Consider the following 20,788-nt stretch of genomic DNA (forward strand, 5'->3'; position numbering starts at 1 on the left):
GGAAGCCAGGGATGGCTGCAAAGGTTTTTCTTTGCTTTGTGGTGGGGAGGTAAGAGGGGGAGTAGCCATCCATCAGGGCACTCCTGAGGCTGTCCCCTCTAAGCAGGGCCTTATTACTTCAGGCTCATGATTGGGTTCACAGAACTCCACTGGTGCAGGGGCAAAGGGTTTTCTCATGGTTGTTGGAAGGAAAAGTTTGGGGATCATTGCTGTGCATGCAAGAACTAGGCTGCGTGCGAGCTGCAAGTTTTGCTGCTCCTTTCTGTGGCAGCCCCCCTTCTGCCAGAGGACCCCCACACCCTGTGTTAAGGAGCTGGGCATTTGTTTGCTGTACACCCAGGGGGCTGTGGGTCAGGAGCGAGGGACACTGGCAGGGCTGGGGGTGTAGGGTGCTGTGGGTCAGGAGTGAAGGGCACCTGCAGGGTTAGGGACGGAGTGAGAGGCACTGGCAGGGCTGGGTGGGGGTAGGGGCATATGGGTTGGGAGTGAGGGGCACTGACAGGGCCAGAGGGGGCAGGGAGGTGCAGGCTGGGAGTGAGGAGCGCCAGCAGGGATGGGGGGGCAGGAGGCTGTGGGTCTGGAGTGAGGGGCACCAGCAGGGCTGGGGGGGGGGCAGGGGACTAAAGGTTGGGAGGAAGGGCTCCATCAGGGCTGGGGGAGCAGGGGGATGCGGGTCTGGAGTGAGGGGCCCTGGCAGGGCTGGGGGGGCAGGGTTCTGCTGGTCAGGAGTGAGTGGCGTCTGGAGGGTTGGGGATGGGGGGCAGGGGGCTGTGGGTCAGGAGTGAGGGGCCCTGGCAGGGCTGGGAAGTGCAAGGGGGATGCGTGTTGGGAGTGAGGGGCCCTGGCTGAGCTGGGGGCGGGGGGGGCAGGGGCTGAAGGTAGGGAATGAGGAGGCCCGGCAGGGCTCGGGGGTTCAGGGGGGTGTGCATCGGGAGTCAGGGGCCCAGCAGTTGGCACCACATGGGGGCTGTGAAGGGTGCTCCGGGTCCTGCCCCCCTCCCCATGCCCTGTCTCAGGGCAGGGTGCAACCCCCATGTGGTCTTCAGGTACGGGGAAGGTCGGATCTGGCTGAGGGGCTGCACATTCTTGGCGGTGGGTCATGGTCCCAGCTGCCCCATCACACAACAAAACCCACTGTCTCCTTCCTACAGGTTACCAGGAGCCCAGACGCTGCTAACCAGCCCTGCACTGGGAGTTGGGAGAGCAGTAGAGCTGCACACAGGGGCTGTCTTGGCTTGTACTCCCCAAACCCTCCCTGTCCCCTCCTTCCCTTCCTCCACCAGCAGTGCCAAGCACAGCCTGGTGCTGCTGTGTAGCTGCTTCACGCAGGGGCTGTCTCAACTCAGACCCCCGCACTCTCCCCCCACCACTTCCTCCCACCACCCGTCCTGAGCACAGCCTGGGGCTGCTGTGTGGCTGCTGCACACAGGGGCTTTTTTGGCTTGGACCCCCTGTGAGATAATGGAGGGAACACACCACAACACTCCAATATAGTCAGGAAACCTTCCCAATGTGCGTGAATCTCCCAACCAATATGTGCGGGAAGATATATGTAAGTGAAATAAAAAACTAGCAGGTTTACACACAAAATAAAGTTTACTTGAGGACATAGTAAACAGAGAAATAAGGTGAGAATAAAGGTAAAGATAGGAATGAAAAGAATAAAAACTTTTTAAAAATATTGGTAAAAAGGTTTTAAAAATGTGTAAAAAAAATTAAATTTAATGAAAGTAGTGAAATGACAATTAAATTATCTAAATTAAACTTTCAGTGGTCTGTACATATCAGCATACTGTGAGCTATAGGCACCCCCTGCTGTAATTTAGTACAAAGAGATCAGGGGTTGGATTGTTATGTGGTGACCCCTACAGTAATTTACTGTGAATAGCATACTGAGAATTTTATGAGATTTCTGAGAGATCACGTGTACACAATGATGGAAAAAAAATAAAACCCACCATTTCAATATAGGGGGCATAGAATGAAACCCTGTGGACTAAACCCCCGTCATGTGTGAAAATGCCCCAAGTGTCTACATGAAAACTTTCTTGATTACCTGATCTATTTACTTAAAGCTTGGATTTCCAAATGCTTCACCATCATGTTATTGGTTTCCATGTGTATTAATATGATCCTGAACACCTTTATGAGCTTCTTAATACCAGTTTCCATGGTGAATAGCCTACTGCTGGTGGCAGGAGCTGTGGCCTGTAGAAACATGTTTATATGCAATTGACCCAGCTTGTTTTGCAAAAGGAATTCAGCCATGCATGCACGGTCCTCAATCTTACTGAACTTGCATAGCTGAATTGCATCTTAACCGGCCTGTGAGGCTGTCAGGTCCACCTATATTTAAATGAGCAATGCCTGAATGATGGCTCTCCATTTTTTATCCTTTACAAGGTTGTCACATAAGACTTCAGAGCAGGCATTTTCTAAATTGGCACATGAGAGTCATTGATCTTCAACCTCTGGTCTGGTCCTGGTTGATCTCAGGAGCAACTTGCTACCTACCTTTACCCACCAATTTGTGTGTGAAATTTCTAATGAGAGAGTTTTATAAAGAGAGCTGGAAAAAGCTGAGTAGGCAGTGTGTTGAAAATAAAGGGAATAAAAATAGCAACCTTAGAATTGGGAAATTTAGTATTTGGATCCAGGGGTCTGGCTAGAATGGGAGGGGGAAGCCTGTTGCTCCACACATCAATTCCCAGCACTCCTCCACCGGCTGAAGGTGAGCATCATTCCATGCTGCCAAACTTGCTTTGGCCCTGCTTATGCGCAGTTTGGAGACCGCATTAGTCCCTGTGGCAGAGCACCTTTGGGTGCCTGCCATTTTAAGGGCTGAAGGCAGGCAGCTGTCAGGTGCTTGATAAGGGCAGCCATTTTAGGACCCAGCTCTCACAGCCTGGGCCAGCAGTTTGCTGCTAGCCACTGGGGAATAATGTCATCTGGCTGAGCTACTGCTTGAGGAACATCTTGGAGGTAAAGGTAGGAGCTATGGGGATGGCAGGAGGCTCCTGGTCCTGGGCATGACCTGAAACTGCACCCTGCCAGGGAAGGGTAGTCTGGTAGGGCTGTTTGTGGCAGAGCAGCCCCCAAGAAATGGCAGGCCTGTGACCTCTCTGGTGTCAGGTGGGTAGGGACACCTTAACCGCAGCCCCCACCATCCGGTGGGTAGTGTAGAGATTTCATAGACATTAGGGCTGGAAGGGATCTCGGAAGATCATTGAGTCCAGCCCCCTGCCCCAGGGGCAGGAAGTCAGCAGGGATCATAGGATCCCAGCAAGATAAGCATCCAAATATCCCTTGAAGGCATTCAAAGGAGGTGCTTGAACCACCTCCGGCGGCAGGCTATTCCAGATCTTGGGGGCTCAGACCGTAAAGAAGTTCTTCCTTATGTCCAGCCTGAAATGGTCATGGAGGAGTTTGTGACTGTTTGATTTTGTCATTCCTTGGGGTGCTCTGGTGAACAGATGTTCCCCCACATCCTGGTGAACACCCCTAATAAACTTATAGGTGGCCACCAGATCACCCCTGAGCCTGCGCTTTTCCAGCCTGAAGAGTCCCATGGCTCTCAGCCTCTCATCATAAGGTCTGTTTTCCTGACCTCTGATCACATGTGTAGCTATCCTCTGGACTCTCTCTTATGATTTTATTTAATTACTTTCTTTTATTGGAGTTTACAAACTTCAGATCTTTGTAGTTTATTCTGTAACACACACCCATAGGCCACTGCTTCCACACTGCACAGACCTGAGTCTTTATTATTTCCTCCTAAGGCAATGGTGCTCAGCCTCCAGACCATGAGCCAAATCCAGTCTGTGGGACCATGTCACAAGTCAGGAAATCTGGCAGCATGTGAGCAGTGGCAGCATTAACTTGTGGTAGGAGCCAGGCATGCTTATAAAGCAGCACCTGAGTCCAACAGGGGTTTGAGACCTTGGAGGCCCCAGAGGGGGTAGTATCAGTGTGTGGGCCTGCGTAGAGTAGGGTACAGCAGGTTGCCTGAAGGACTATACTAGTGGGGTGCAGAGTAGGGCTGCACAGAGAAGCTTGAAGGGCTGCACCAGGGCGTACCAAGTAGAGCTGCAAGGGCGGCTTGAAGACCAGTACATGGGCCAACCTCAAGCATGAGAGTGTAAAACTATTTGCCCAGTGAAGGGCTAGGGGCAGAAGCAGCCCAGCGTCAGCACAAGGTTATGACACATAGAGTAGGTGAACTCACGGGATCTGAAGTTGCTGTGTGGTAGTGCCAGAAAGTGAGTAACGAAGCCCAAAGGGGATCAAGGGCAGTAGAGTGACCCAGTAATGGGTGGTATGCTAGAGGCCCCTGTGAGAGGGGAGCAGCGTGTGTGTGTATGAAAGAGGCCTCCCCAAAGGACTGAGTTTGCCCTGGCCTCAGACTGGGGAGCAATATCAATCCGGATGCCATCTGCAAGGCATGGGCCATGGTTGTCAAGGAGGTTTGGAGCCGTGGATGGTGCCCTTGGCATCAAGGTAGTGAATGGGCAGCCTTCCACTAATATATATCAGAGTAACATTCAAGTTGTGGCAGGTGAGTCAGGGCAGACTGCCTTAGGCAGGTGGGCAGGCTCACTCAAGATCTAGCCTCAGGAAAACCCCCTGTCACAGTCCCTTTCTGATTAAAGGTGTGTCTGTTTGTTTTGTTTTTTGGTTTTTTTTCAACTAGCCCAGTCTGCAAAGCTTGGCTAGGGCTATTACATCTTCTGGTAGTGAGTTTGCCCTTCCAACAACTGTAAAAAGTTAAACACCAGTGCCCCACTGGCACTCCATTGGTGGCTGATGCATAGATTTGTGATGCCTTTGCCATGGGCCTGTCTACACTAAGGCAGTTTCCACTAGTGTGCTATTGCAAGTATCTATAATGTAGAGAGGGTGTAAAGACTGCTTTCTCCAGCTGCTTAAATATATTTGCAGAGTGCGCAAAACCTTCTGGGGCACACTTACATATGCTCGGGTGGGGAGGGGGCTCTCAAAGTGCTTTAGAGTGGCTGCCACGTCTCCTGTATCAGCATCCCCATGCTTGAAAATGGTGGCGGGAGGCACTTGGGTAAAACTTGTTTGAGATACAGAAGACTTGATTAATCGATTAATCTGATGTGTTGGAATTCTAGTGTGTCGGAGCGGCCTCAGCGCTTGTGTATAAGCGCCCTTGGAGACTTGAGTTGATAGTACACTGTTGCTGTGATTTATGTCAGAATACAGGGCATAGGTGTTATACAAACTCTGTTGGGGGGCTTGGGTTTGGAATTTATTTTTAATCCATAGCTTGCACTTCCATGATGTTGTAAAATCTGAATCGGCTGTAATTCTAGAATTGACAGTGTCAAAGGAATGTAGCCAAATATCCATGGAAGTGATGCTGGAGTTTCTCTGCATTCCCCAACCTTTTAGTGTTTTTAAATTGAAAAATAACAATGAGGCTAATTCACCTTGTCCTTGCTTGTTTCATGGAATTTGTTTTATTGCAATAAACTGCAAAGCACTATGAAGTAGGAAAAAGCCTTTTGTGGGGGCAGCTTTGTATATGCAGTCATGTACTTTCTGTCTTTTCACATTTGCTGTGTTTTTGTAGGCTTACATTAGCCCCTACTTCTGAAGTATGTTCTTCCGTTATATTCTTAAATAAGAATATTCTCTTATTGCAATCAAGGGCATGTTAAGTTTAAAAAAAAAAAAAAAAAAGACGCAGTTGTATTGCATACTTATTGTTGGGTATAGAGTAGGTAGGGGTGGGCAAAATACAGCCCATGGGCTGGATCCAGCCCGCCAGGCCATTCTATCCAGCCCATGGGATGCCTAAAAAGTTTAGAAAACTAATATTTATCTGCTCCTGGTTGCTTGTCAAAAATGACAGGAGCCAGGGATAGTAGGACCCAGGAGAAGCCAGCAGGACTCTGGAGTAAGGCCAGCTGGGTCCCACTCCCCAGCCCCTTTCCACCCCCACCCCCTCCAACTGGAAGCCTCTGCCTTCTGCCACTTTCATTGATTCCCTGCTCTCTGGCTTCTAGTGCCACGTGGCCCCTGGCTGCATTACTGGACCGTGGGCGTATGGGGCTGTGCTGGTACCCTGGGGCCAGGAGTGGGGATGTGTGTGTGTGTGTGTGTGTGTGTGTGTGTGTGTGTGTGTGTGTGTGTGTTCATAGGGTGAGTCCCACACACACACCACCATACACACGCACCCACACCCCCCCTTGCACTGCCATACACTCAGACCCGCCCCACACACACTTGCACCTTCTCCACACCCTACATACCCATACACCCACAGCGCTCCACAAACCTGTACTCACCCCCATGCCTTCCCCCACAATATACAAGAGTAAGACTTCCTTTTAAGCTATTGTGCAATCATCTCTGTGTACATTACACAAATATGTTAATCAAGACAAATATTTTTTTAAATCAAATTAATGAATATTGTAGCTGTTTGATTTTTTTAGAATACAATTGGTATTTTTTTGGTTCTGAGATGGCAAAATCCCTTGCTGAAAGGAGTATTTCTGGGGGTAAGGGGAGGGACTTCTGGTGGCAAAAGTCAGGGGTTACAGCAGGGGTGGGCAAAATGGGGGCTGGATGCAGCCTGCCAAGCCATTCTGTCTGGCCCGCAGGGCCCCTAAAATATTTAGAAAATTAATATTTATCTGCTCCTGGCTGCCTGTCATGTGGCCCTCAGTGGCTTGCCAAAACTCAGTAAGTGGCTCTCTGCCCAAAATAATTGCCCGACCCTGATATAGAGCAGGAGTCAGCAACCTGTGGCCTGTGATATCCAGCCAACAGAGCCATTTGATATGGCTTGCAGACATGGGGCTTCGATGGTGGAATCCTTTGGCATTCATTTTCCTGTGCCACTGTGAGGAAAAGCGCAGGTGGTGGTGGGTGCTTTCCCGTGCTGCTGCAGTTAAAAGCGCCAGTGGTGGCTGGGTCCTAGTGCCTGCCATCTATGATCTGGACTGGGTCAATCCGGTCCTCAGCCTTAATGATATAAAGCTTATTGTAACTTAATTTCTTCACAGAAATTCTCACAAAACTAGTGAGACTAGATTTTGTAGTAATCTCCTTTGCACTTTTCCAAACATTCTGTAGGCTTTTTGCTGGCTGTTGTCCTAAATCTAAAGAAGGTATTGAAGAAATTAGGTTAGATAGGCATCTAGCTGGGGTCATCTAAACCCAGCGTTCTTTCCTGCCTATGCAGGGGGTCGGACTCGATGATCTATTGAGGTCCCTTTGGACCCTAACATCTATGAATCTATGAAATTCAGTAGATCTTGCACAAGTCGCATAGATTACTACTGTTCAGATGATGAAATTATACTAAGGGAGAAAAATGCGTTGGAATAACTTATCCACATTTAGGTTTATGAAAAGTTTGGGTAGGAGTCAGGTGGCAGATATAGGGTCTCATTCAGCTGCCTCTGTGTGGGGGGAGCTTTCCACTGACTTTTTTTTTTTTTGGAGCCTTTCTGGAGCAGAGATTGTAAGGTTGAGAGAATTTCAGGTTTGAGTGCTGCTGTTTGTTTTAACCAAATTCATAACATCCAAAATATTGCAGCCCTTCCCCTCATTCTGAATCCAGGTCATTATTGACTCAATGCAAAGTAGCTGGTAATTAAGGAGAGACTAGCTTTTTATTGGTTCGCTTTCCATCGGGAGGTCTTGTGTACAGTATGCTCTGGGTCTCCTTTCAGTCTTCTATTCTTCTGGAGGAACAAACATAGCTGTTCTGTGCAGCCTCCTACAAGCCTGTTCGAGTCCTCTTGGAGCCCTGTGTACTCTCACTTGGCATTAATGGCTGTGCTTTGGTTTCTGGAGGTGGTTTCAGCTGAACTGCAGAGGGAACACTGCACCCTGATTTGCCTTTCTAATGTTTTCAATGTTTAAGCTCCTAGTAGTGTTGCTTCTGCCTTCCCAGTGCCAATAGCAAATGAGTGCCCAAACAATCCAGTCCATCCAGAATTACCAATAGCACTGGAGTCAATGTCAGTGGTAGCAGCAGGTCCTCCCAAGTGGTCCTTCCACAACTTAACTCTTTGGGGGATGTTGGAAATAAATGCTCTGTTTCATCTGGGGATTCCCCCCCCCCCCCCCCCCCCCACTTTTTTTTCCTTCTGCTTCCACACAGCTGCATTCTGGAGTGGGGGGGTGGGGGGGAGAGCAGGAAACATCTCTGAATTTCTGGCTGAGGAACAGTTAAACTAACTGCAGCACAGTGCTTGTTCCTTTGTGCTCTTAATTTATTTCCCTGGGAAAACCTGCCTTGGCAGCAGTGTTTGGTTTCCAGGCAGGTTCTACTACTAATTCGGTTTTCCTGTTGAGTTGACCTTGGCCAAGTCACTTAACCTTCCAAGTGCCACAGTTATGTGGTTGGGTGAGTGGCTCAATAGCAGCTGGAACCCAGGATCTTCTCTAGCCTGCATGTGTCTGAAGGAACAGAGTGGGAAGTGTCAGCACTTTGACTTGGGCACATCTGCCAAGGTGAATGGTGTTATTTTCCTATGCAGGCAGCCTTTTTAAGTCTTTCTTTTGATCTTCTCTGCTGGCAGATCTCTCTAGCTTTGCACCAAAGTAAGAGCCTTACTTCCTTGGAAGCAGCAATATTTCTCCAGCTGAACTCTCGCAGCTGAGTGTATGGCAAACTGGCTTCTTTTTCCACTATGTTTTGTGGCTTTTTCATATGGGGATTCTGCTCTTGGAGGATTATGCTAAACACGTGCAGCTTTGTGTCCAGGAAAATACAGTTGAGTAGCTCAGAAATGATCCTGTCTTTTTTCCCATTAGAACTTAGGTTGATTTATGTTTCCCCTTACCATGGAAACAAATTTGTAGTCCTACCCTTCCACTCACTGCTTTGCCTGCTACCTGGAAAGGAGTAGAGTTTTCCTTTTATGAGAAGGTACTATGGGTGTTAATGCTTAACTTAGCCAAGGGGAGTGCACTACAGAGCCAGGGGTAGGATTAATAGATTCTCTTCCTTAAGAAGGCTATAATGGTGTGAATTATTTATTCTTTTCTTTTCCTAATTCTGTTCTGCATAATCTCTAGGAGCAGTGTGGCAGGGCACCTTTGGTGCCTGCCACTTTTTAAGAGGCTTGAGCAGGCTGCGGAGCAGCTGGTAGATGTGGTGTAGCTTAACAAGGTGGTCACCTGACTGCAAGGGGGCTCCTGGATTGGAGGATGGGGCTGGGTATCCTAAGTATATAAACCCAGGCCCTCAGAACTAAGTGGGTAGTTGCTGCAGGTAGCCAGAGGGATAACTTTATCAGCTGGAGCTGCTGTTCCCATGACACCTGGAAGTAAAGGGCAAGAACTATGGGGATGAAGGAGGTTACTGGTCCTGGGATGGTGTAGTGGGGCTGCCTGTGGCAGGGCAGTCTCCAGGAAATACCACACCAGTGCCTCCCTAGTGAAAGGTGAGGATAGGGTGCCATATAGCCTCAGCCCCCACAGCCTGGTGGGTTACCCCATAGAAGGGGCAGGTGAGGGGTCCAGGTATGTCATCAAAGGCCTGAGGCCCAAGGGGTGCCTAGTAGCCCTGGTGAGGGGGTGGTGTAGTGGCCCCAGTGAAGGGGTATGTAAGAGTGATTGGGCCATGCAGAGTAGGGTCTATATGGGAGGCCTGAAGGACTGCGTGTGGGTTGCACAGACTAGGATCCACGTAGGATGGCCAGGGCTAAAGGCCTAGAGTCCTGACTGGCCTAGAGACAAAGCCAAGGTCAAAGGTTCCAGAGGGGGCCACAGCCACAAGGGAAAAGGCTTAGGGAGTCTTGCAGCCCAGAATGAGGGTGGGGTAGACCGCCTGAGGAGGAGGGATCCAAGTGGGGTCTGAATGCCAGGGGGGCATAGAATGGGGTCCATTGTGTGGCCAGAGCCACACAATGATGTCCTCTGCAAAGCATGAGACCTGGTATAAGGGGAGGCTTGAAGCAGTGTGTTATGCCCTTGGCATCAGGCAGTAAAATGGGTGGCCTCCTGCCTTTATAAACAACTACTAATTGAATATATCAAAGGTGAGGCAGGTGAGTGGACTGCCCTAAACAGATGGGTGGGCTAATGATTACACCAGCCACCAGACGGCCCCCTGTCACAGGCAGGAACACCAACTGAAAGCAGCATACATGTTCAGGATCTTCCAAGAACAGGCTGGGGAATGAAGATGCCTGTTTAATGACTAGCTAGCTGACTTGCTTTGAAAATATTCCTGCATTCTACTAGATAATGCACAAAAATGGCTGTTGCCTGTCATGTAAAGCAGCAAATTTTGCTGTGACTTTTTAAAAATAACCCTCTGATTTGAGCTCATTGTGGTATTTTCCTCAGAAAGTGTAAGCTGAGCAGGCCATTTGTTGTGCTGGAGCCCAGGGAGGGGACTTGTGTTCTGTGTGGGAAGAAAGGATGGCATTACTTACCTGCTGTATGGTATAGGTATTACACAGTACACTGTAATTATGTGCACACCACATCAGGCTTATGAAAACTGGCTTGAGGCTGCTAATGCTATTCTGTGTAACTGCATTCACCGTCACTCATGTGATTGTCAACCCGTTCCCTGATCTCTACAAAAGAGTCCCTTCTTCCAAGCCCTAAGATCTCCCTAGGGCTCCCTTCTTTTCTGCTGTAATAGGGGTTGTCACTCCTATGCATAAATATGAACTGTGTGCAATATACTTTGTTTATATATTTATATAAAGGAATGGATCAGTGTCTGTAGCGCTTGACTTGAATGATTCCAAAGAGACTTACAGGCTGCATGTCCCAAGTGGAAGGCAGCAGCAGCCAGGCATTGCTATTCTGGGTGCTTCACAATCGTTGGGAGGCTGGGATAATGTTAACCAAGGCATTGGTAGTTATTCCCTATTCTTTTATAAATTGCAAAGGTAGATTTACTGGCTGTGTCCAAATTTTACTTTAAAATGATCTGCAAAAGAATATCAAGATGGGGAGGGAATGGGGGGTTTTATGCCCTCTTGCTGCTGCTTGCAGAATGAGTGCCTGTATTTTTAATTTTTTTTAAGTCTTCTGTTTGTTTTGCTTTCTGTTTCCCCATCTCAGAAATGTCAGGAAACTCTAGCCTTATCATCCCTGTGTGGCTGGAGACCTTTAGGGCCTGGATATACAGATTAGGAGTTTTTGCAGGGGTGGAATCTAGGTGACAGCGTTTTCTTCCGTGTGTCGGGTATTAAATATTTGCTTACAGAACAAAGGAGTCGGAGTTGAATAAGAAAAAAAATTATCTCTGATTTCAGTTTTATTTCCTTTATGCTTATGATGTCAGGATCCTAGTAGTGCCAAGCCAGTTAAGACTTGAATTTCTAATGGCAAGCCGAGCACGTTATTCCCTGTATAAGAGCAAAATCCTTATTTATCCAATGTGGAAACAGTAAAAATAGCCCAAACCTTTATAATTTTGTTCATAGGTTTTACCTTCTATTTGAATAGTTACTAGAAAGGAACTTAATTTTTAGGTTGTGATCCAAAGGCTGGCTTATCTGAACAATGCTGCCTGTCTCAGGACTGCACCATTGGCACGTGCATATTAGTTAAAGGCTTGTGTTTTAAATCAAGGTTCAACTGAGACCACTGCCTTGGGGTTCATAGTATTAACAACTCAGCTGAAGCCCTTAGATCTAACTCTTTCAAAGTAGTAGTTTATTAACAGAATGAATCTTTATGTTTCCAGAAGGCACAATGCCATAAACAGCTCTGATAGTCCAGGGTGGTTAACTGGAGCTTGCCTTCATGCTGAACTGGAAGTCTCTATTTAAAACCACTCAGGTTAGCAAATATTCTGTTAACTTCAACTCACTATAGCAGAATAATAGTATCTGATTCTTGGGTTTGTATTATGATTGCACTTGACTTATTTCAGTGATAGTTTCTTGCTGCTGCTGCTGCTGCCACTGCTGGCAAAGTATTCCCCACCCATTATCTGGAGACCACAATCATCTGGTACACAAGTGGAGACTAATTGGTTGATGCATGTTCTCTGTCTCACAAGAAAGAAGCATATCTGTGAGTTGGAGATGAATTGGACCCAGCTTGTTCTCCTCTCTGTACTGTATGTGTAGGTGAATGACATGGCTTACATACACATCTGTAATGGAAGGACAGCAGACTTGAGACACTGACACTACAGGCTGCATATTTACCACAAAAAGGGGCTGAAAGTACATACCAGGCTTGCATGTGAGTGGCTGTAAGACTGGGGCAGGCAATTATTTTGGGTAGAGGGTGACTTAATGAGTTTAGGTGAGCTGTCAGGGGCTGCATAGGTAGCTCTGCCCCTTGATAGTTGCCCCACCCCCTGCCCACAACATTGGGACCAGAAGTCCTGCCCCCTGACCTTTGCCACTGGGAGCCCTGCCCCCTGCTTTGTTGCAGAGTCCAGCATGGGGCTTCTCTACAGTGACTGCAGGAGGTGTCACACTGAGCCCCTGCGATAGAGGTGGCCAGGCAGGCTGCGCTAGGGCTGTGCTTCTCTCCCAGTGCAGCACTGGAAGCCTCTATCACAGGGGCTGCATGTGGCACACCTGCACCTTCCACACTCACATTAGGGAAGCCCTAAGCTGGACTCTGGGGAAGCAGGGCTGGGGCTCCCTCCACTCCCAACAGAGTGCAGGGACCTGTGTAGCAGGGAGGGGGGAAAGCAGCAGGCTTCAGCACGGGGCTTCCCCTGCTGGAGCTGCAGACACGTGGCACAGAGCCCTGGTAATAGAGGCAGCTAGGCAAGCTGTGCTTTCTCTTCCCCCCCCGCAGTGTTGGCTGGAGCTGTGCCCTGCCGGGCACAAGCCCCCTGACCTCCCTGGCTGCTGCTGCTGCTGCTGCTAACAGCAGGGGCTGCATGCTTGGGGGGGGGGGGGTCCTACACCCCCACACCCCAACCCTGACCAGATGAGCTCCCTAACTCTAACCCACTGCTTCCCTACCTGCTGCCTTGAGTGAGTTGACTTCCAGGAAGCCAAGCAGGTTCCCATGGGGAGCTGCAGCAGGAGCCCTGCCCAGAAGCTGCTGCTACTGGCTGGGCAGAGCTCTCTTCTGCCCAGGAGGGTGGAAGCCAGGTGCAATAGGGTATGTTGGGGGAGGGGGAAATACATGTGGCAGCCTTTCTTCCAGCCTCATGGGGCAAAGGGCTGGGCAGGGCACAACTCATTGTGGGGTACTGTGGGCCAGATGAAAGTGCCTGGCAGGTCAAATGCAGTCTGTGGGCCGTATTTTGCCCACCCCTGCTGTAAGAGCTGTTTGCCGTTACTATGGAAGAGTCAAGGTAACTTACCAAACTGTCCTGACAACTCTTCCCATACAATAGGGAACTCCCAGGTTTTGCCAGACACCCTAAGGCAGGGTTTCTTAACTGGTGGGCCCTCTAGGTGGGACTCCAGTCACAGCAGTGAAACTGGAAGTGGCACGGTGGGACTTCTGGTTTCGCTTCTGTGTGCTTTGATTGGCCGCTGGGGGGACCCTCACCCCCTCCCCTCTGTTCTTTGACTGCCCTCTGATTTTTTCTTTAGCCCATTTCAGCTCAGGCTAAGGGCTAGGCAGTGCAGACCATCCTGAGGTTTGGTTACTGATGATTCCTATTTCTTACAAAGGATTATTTTAAGAATACCGGGCTTTTACTGTCTTTTGTTGCCTTAAGAGGCCCAGACATATTTTGCCTTGAGGGGTAGGCATAATAGCAAAGAGAAAACAAGATTTAATAAGAGACCCATTTGTGGGTGCTGAAGTTATGCATTGTGAACCCTCAGACTTTATTTAAAAGTTTGCTGTTTCATTGACTGTTGCATGCTGAATCTTGAACTGGGGCATGGAGAGTATGCTCTGTCCCATGCTGAGGCTTTATGGGTGTAATTCTTTTAATTAAATGTATACATTTTACTCAAATAATCCCACTGGTAAAAGTGCCAATATGATTGGCTCTTTACTGGCATAAAAGTATCTTCACAAGGAAAATAGTGCAAGAATCTTCTATGCAAGAAAAACTATTGATCTAACTTGAAACCATTCTTTTTGTGTTTATGTCAGGGGGTTGCACCACTTGCCTAGATCAGCATAGTTAATATGGGACAACTTTCTAGTACAGACAGTACCTTTGTCATTGAGAGAGGAGCTGGCTTTCAGAGATTTGGCTTTAAAATATTTGTCTGAAATGTAAACTGATTAGTTGTTAAAAAGCTTTGCAGACCAGTTGTCATTAGCAGCCAGGGCCACGAGAGAGGCATGCTTTGGAATCTGCTTCCTTTACCCTGATTTGGGGGTCTTACTATGGAGGCAAAAAGCAACCCAAAAAACCATGTTTAAAAGGCTTGGTCTGCACTATGGACCCCTACTGGCACAGCTGTGTCTGTCTGGGCTGTAAACAGCTGATCTCTGACCAACACAGCCAGGCCTTCAGACCCTCTGTATGGATACAGTTGCACTGGCAAGGCTGTGCTCTTTCATGTACCTCATCAACACCAGGTTCAAAATGTCAGTTACTTTCCTTTTGAAGTTCATCTTTAATTGCAGGAGTTATAGTCAATTTCCATGAAAACAGCTCTCTGCAAAAACATTTAAAAACTGAGCTTGTTTTCATATTCTGTGTGTGCATACATACTTGCTTTAAAATGCCATAGAATTCTTGGTAGGCTTTTCTTAATCCCAAGCAGATGTTTTTCACACTATGAAAACATCAGGCTGTGTGCATGGCTGTATGTGGGAAGGGCAGGCTATCAAAGGGAAGGGAGGGGGGTAGGGAAGAAGTGGCATGCCAGCTTGTGCTGCTGCTGCTGACCAGCTGAAGAAGCTCATTGAATTCAGTTGCAAGTCACCAGTACAACTGTAGGAGTGACTGGACATTCACTGAAGAAATGTCCTCTATCCCATGCCCTGCTCCCACCTGGCCCTGGAGGTGGGTAAGGGAGGTGGCTGGGGGATGGGGGAATCCCTGTCCCACAGCCAGGCATGCTGGTAATTTCCCCTTTCTGGTGATGGATGGTATTAGTTCTGAGGCACTCTGGAGTTGGAAGAGTTCCCAACCAGCCTCCTGCCTGCTATTGCTCTTGGAGCTCGAGTGCGACATAGAAATAGTGACTCAAATTTGTGTTTGGCAGTAAAAGCTCAGATAGGTTTGTTGTCTTTTAGGACAGCAGCTAGCAGGTCTGCATGGTAATCAGTCCAGCTTGGCAAAACTGCCCAGACAATGGTAAGTGACACATGTGAACAGATGCCCCTTAAGTCACTACAAAAGGACAAGGCTCATAACCCCTGTATAGATAGCCTAGAGGCCCCCACTCCATGCCAGTTCTCTCTCTGAGATGTCCCTCTTTACTTATTTCTTGGCCAAGTCCAGACCCTGGCAGCTCATTCCTTGCTGACTGCAGCTTTCCCCCCTTTCAGGTTTGGGCATCTAAATCTTGCTCCCTGCTGAGTTTGGGCTTTTCTAGCTTACTCCCTTACTGAATTTGAGCATCTGACTTAACCCTGCTGAGTATAGCTTGTCTCCTGTAATCTGTACTTCAGTGAGTTCTCATTTTTTACTCCCCAACTTGATCAGCTGTTGTTTCTTACCTTGAAGTAGCATTTTGCTTACTCCATCTTTTATCAGGCCGTCCAGTGGTCAGTGAAGCCTGTTACTCCCAAGGTCCTTTTACGTTAACTACAGCATGGCATAACCAAACCTCTAACAGACGGAGTGGGGAGGAAATACAGGGGTAGATCCAGGAGAGGTGCAGTGGTACAACTGAACCTCTGTTTTTGATCCTTGATCCACCCAAACTTTAAAACAGGGGTGGGCTAAATAAGGCCCACAGGCCATTCTATCCAGCCATTCTGTCCTAAAAAGTTTAGAAAACTTAATATTAATCTGTTTCTGGCTGCCTGTCAAAGATGATAGGAGCCAGGGGTAGTAGGACCCAGGAGCAAGCCTGCATCCTTCCCCCACAACTGGAAGCCTCTGCCTGCGGCAGCTTTCACTACTTCTCTGCACACCAGCTGGTTGCTCCCACACCACATGGCCCCCTGCTGCATCACCGGAGTACGGGGCCCACAGGGCCAGGAGCAGGATGGGTGTGTGTGTGGCACTGTCAAATATTTTTTTGAAATCAAATTAATGGATGTTGTAGATGTTCAATATTTAAAAAAAATGTAATTTGATATTTTTCTGGTTCTGTGATGGCAAAAACCCTTGATGAAAGGAGTATTTCTGGTGGCAAGGTGGGGGACTTCTGGTGGGAAATGTTGGGGGTTAGAGGGTGGGACTTCTGGTCCCAAGATGGCAACCGGCGGCAGGCCACTTGCCGAAGGGTGGGGCTACCTGTACAGCCCTCAACAGCTTGCCAAAACTCGGTAAGCAGCCCTCCGCCCAAAATAATTGCCCACATTGCTGTAAAACCATCTATTGGGAGGGGTGAGTGGCACTTCTATTCAGGTAGTGCTGTAAGAGTGTATTGACTTCATGGCTCATTATCTTCTCCCTGATTCCTGTTAACATCTGTGGAGTTAAGAGAGATTAATGCCCCTCTATCTCTTTTTATGGTGTACATGTTTCACTATTCAAGCTATACTTTCTTCTGCAGTTTTGCTGTCTGTTAACCCTTCCTGGTAATGTCTCTCTCCTATTTTACAGCCCTGCAGACTATTTTTAGTTCTAGCTAAAAACCTTAAGTTCGATGTAGAAATGACTGACAGTGCAATATTGGAGGCACTGTCAAGGTGCTTGAGGCTAGATTTTTTGTTTTTTTGTTTTATGAAACTGAATAAGATATTTACATTTAACTAAAACAACTACAGGACTGATGATACAATATCCTTTAACTAGTTTTTGCCTATTTTGTTGTGGTCTGTTAAACGTTACATATACTCTAGCAAGTTTAGTGCACATTCCAATAGTTATTTTTGTTTTTTTGCTTTGATCGTGAACTGAATAACGTAGTGCTAGTCCTCTACCATATAAGTAAAGCTTCTAGTTTCTCTTTAACAGGAAAAAAAAAAAGTGTTGTTATATGATGTATCATACCATTTACACCCCTTCTTTTCAGAAGGGTCTGCCCATGGGGGAATCTTTCCCCTGAGCCAAAGAGTTCTCAGTTCTGGGCAGAATGCATGGGGTCCCCTTAACTGGAGCAGAGCCAGACTCAGTGAGCCAATCTCTCCACCAGGGAGCCAGGCATGCTGGGGATTCTCATTTTTTCTTGCTAAGCAAAGTGCTGGGAAAAATCCCTCCCCTACACCAATCAAGAGGCACACTGGGGAAATCTTTCCTTAGCACTAAGGAAAGTATGCCAGTGCTAGCCCTCTCCCCATCTAGTATAGGGGAGGCAAATATGGAGCCAGATACCAAGGGAAATCCAGTGGTGTCCCGTGGGTCTCCAGCGCTCGGGGGCCAAAGCCTGCATTTTGCTCCTCCACCCCCCCATCCCCCCCCCATGACCCGAGCAGGGTGCAGGTCCCGAGGCAAATCGGCTTGTGCAGAGCCCCACCTCCTACCCCGTGGCACTTCTGCAGGAGAATTAGCAGCACAGCACACTGGCTGCGGGGGGAGAGGTGCCAGCTGGAATTTCTGGCTGGAATAGCAAAAGAAGCCCATAACCCACTGGGCGGGTAGATGGGCCGCACATAACGCTGGAGGCGCCTTGGCCTCTCCAGCTGATGTGCCCCCCTGCCCCTCCTGGCCAGTCCCCAGGGGATGACAAGGTCCAGTGGTCACAAACACCTCCAAGACCATTTTAGGAGGGACATAAGGAAAAACTTCTTTACTGTCTGAGCCCCCAGGGCCTGGAATAGACTTTCTCCAAAGGTGGTGCAAGCACCTGCTCTGGACTTTTAAAAAGAAATGTTTGGAGGCTTATCTTGCTGGGATCCTTTGACCCTAGCTGACTTCTTACCCCATGGGACAGGGGGCTGAACTCAATGATCTTCTGAGGTCCCTTCCAACCCTCATGTCTATGAATCCCCCCACCATCTGAGAAGGGTGTGTTGAAGTGTCAAGGGCTGTTTTAACAGTCCAGGTGCTGTTCCAGATGGGTGACTTTACTGGGTCCTCCAACACCCCAAAGATCTATTCCCAATGTATGGCATATAGCACATTCAAATCTTAAAGCTTGATAGAAAAAAAATGGCTATAAGTATATTTTATTTCCTTCCCCCCTGACCCCCCAAGTAACAACTTTGTGGCTAGTTGGTCATTTTGTATCTGGAATGGCCACTTTTATTGTGTGATAATTTTGCATGTTGCAGGTCTAAATTTATTGTACAGTTAAACAGTTAATTGTGCAATTAATGTGTCAGGGGCCTTAATGGCCACATCTTTAAACACAAAAAGTATTAATTTAAGTTACATTGCAAATGTAAACGTATCTATTTTGATTTAAAAGAGGGCTTATTTCCAGTTTAGCTTCCACTGTTTTAGGAGATGGTTTAAAACTGACTGACTGAAATCATCATGGTTTTAAACTGAAATTGGTGTTTGCAAAACCTTTAGAAGCAGTTTAACTATGGACTTAAGCACTCCATTCTTCTTTCCCTCCTGACTTCCTGAATGAAGCTGATGACAGTGCAAAATCCCTAGTTGTAGTGTGGGGGATGGAAATTTTAGCAGACATAAGCAGGGAGGGTGATAGTTGAGTATTTAGTGGTTTAAAGTTTGCCATCTTTGGGGTATTTTAAAAAATGATTTAATCCTTAAGTGATTTCTCATTGCTTACCCTCAGTTTCAGATGAATAGGCTATCTGCACTTGGAAAAGGTTTCTAGTGTAATTAAACAAGAGAGAGACTTGTAGCCAGGACAGCCTCTGGACTGTGAGTTAAGACTTCAGAGGTGTGGTATACTGCCCACCTGAACAAAATCTGATAAGCCTTAAAGTTATATGGGAAATGTAAGATTGTGACTTTTGCTGTGTTATGACCAGGGATCCTTGTTTTCTCTAATTTAAAAAAAATTCCCTAATAACCCCCAAAATCTGTGATTAAAATGAAAGACCTCCTCACCCCTGCTTGCGTCACTGGCCCCACTACAGCACAGTGGACAGGGGACACATTGCCAGGGCAGTGCAGAGCTTGCAGCGGCAATCGGCTTTCTTGCGCAGCTGTGCTGTTCTTTGCAGGGCCGGGTTGCACATGCTGGGCTGCAGAAGTCCCAGGGGAGAGCAGCATGGTGGGAGCCCAAGCCTGAAGTGGGCGGCCTGCTCCACACACAGATCTGGGGGGCACAGGTGCCCCCTGGGAGTGCGCACAGCAGCAGGGAGCCATCCCTGTCCCACTCCCCACCAGGGCCCTGCAGCTCTGCATTGTGGTCCCAGGCACTACCTGGCAAGGCAGCAGCCCCAACCCTGCCCTGCCCAACTCCCTCCCTTCATCCCTATAGGAGTCTTAATGTCCCCCACTTACCTGCAGGAGCTGCTCTCTAGGCTGCTTGGGGCCATGTACATGTACATGGTGACCTCCTCCCACTCTCCCCAGCCCCTTTCAAGCTGAACTCTGCCAGTCTGCAGAGGGCTTGTTGCAAAACTGCAAATTCTCCAGTAAAATGAGAAATCTGTATTTGCCTCTGGTAAAAGAGAAAAAACCCACAGATTTTATGCTTTTCCGTGGGAGATGGAAAACCCATCTAGATCCCTGCTTATGATTGGAAGAGACCCTTCTGCATTTCCTACCTGAGCTCCCACAGCAGACAAGGTTGCTAATGTGAACATTTTTTCTGGATGAGTCAAGAGCTGCTGAAGTAATCTATAAGAATCAGTGAGATGATCCTGAACAATTGAGAGAGAAGATGCATATTTAAAAAACAAACAAACAAACAAACCATGATATTTTTACCAATATTATTTAATTCAAACATGCCAAAGGAAAAAGGCTCTCAATTCCCCATTGGGTAAGTGCTGAGAATCCTCGAACAACTCACTTGGACTGGGCAGAGACCCTCAGCAGAAATATGGAAGAGCAGGTGTGACAGCTTGGCCACCTTGCATCCACCTCAACATCAGCTTGCCCACCTGTCTCTCTGTATGGCAGTCCACCCAGTCTCACCCACCATGACTTGCTATTCCTCAAACTGGTGTATAAATATGGGAAGCTGCCCATTTTTCTGCCCCAGTACCAGGGGACACTGTACATTACTCTGACCTCCCCTTACCATCTGTGAGGCATGGGACATGATATCTGTGTTGCTCTAGTGCCCCACACTGACCCAAGCTCCAGAGTTTCACATGGGACTCTTGCTCCCCACGCAAACTCGCAGTCACAGTGCCCTCACACTGGGCAGTTAACATTTTGACCCAAAATTCAGCCTCACCACAGCTGAGGACTTACTAGGGTCTTGACCTCTGGCCCAACTGTGGCCTCGGGCATCCATAAACTTACCGTGGCCTAACTGCCCCCTTCCTGGGGCTTCAACTTATGCCCTTCTACTCAGGCCTTCCACCTGTGCCCTCTTGCTAGCCTGCGGGCCAGATCCAGCCTGCCAGGCCACTATTCAGCCTGCGGGGCACCAGTGTCCTGAGGCCAGCACCAGTGGGGCCCAGAGCGGGGTGGTAGGAGTGCGAGGTGTGGGCTGGCAGAAGTCTGTGGAGCCAGGTTGGGCTACACCAGCAGGGAGAGGGGGGAGCTGTCCTGGCTCCATAGAGCCCCTGACAGCTGGGAACCTGCAGTCCTGCTGGCACTGGCCCCAGAACACTAGCACAGGCCCCACTCTCTCACCTGGCTGCTGGCTTTCGCACACCCGCTCACTCCCAGTGCCCCCATCCCAGCCCCATGGTACAAGTGAGGAGCAGCACGCAGCCCTGACGCCACGCACCC

At 48.4% G+C, this 20,788-nt stretch overlaps 1 protein-coding gene across 5 annotated transcripts in view; it reads left to right on the forward strand.

The window, feature by feature from the left end:
* The window catches only part of CDIP1 (cell death inducing p53 target 1), a 63,374-nt gene that overhangs the window by 24,382 nt on the left and 18,204 nt on the right, over positions 1-20,788 (forward strand). Inside the window, exon 1 of one of the 5 annotated variants that reach the window (XM_059716554.1) lies at positions 2,913-2,982. The exons of the other annotated variants lie outside the window; for them this stretch is intronic. The gene's annotated coding sequence lies outside the window, so the exon portion shown is untranslated. Of the gene's footprint in view, positions 1-2,912; positions 2,983-20,788 lie in introns of those variants that run through there. 5 annotated transcript variants of the gene reach the window in all.

The sequence above is a fragment of the Alligator mississippiensis genome, chromosome 13 (assembly GCF_030867095.1).
Source record: "Alligator mississippiensis isolate rAllMis1 chromosome 13, rAllMis1, whole genome shotgun sequence".
Taxonomy (NCBI): Eukaryota; Metazoa; Chordata; order Crocodylia; family Alligatoridae; genus Alligator; species Alligator mississippiensis.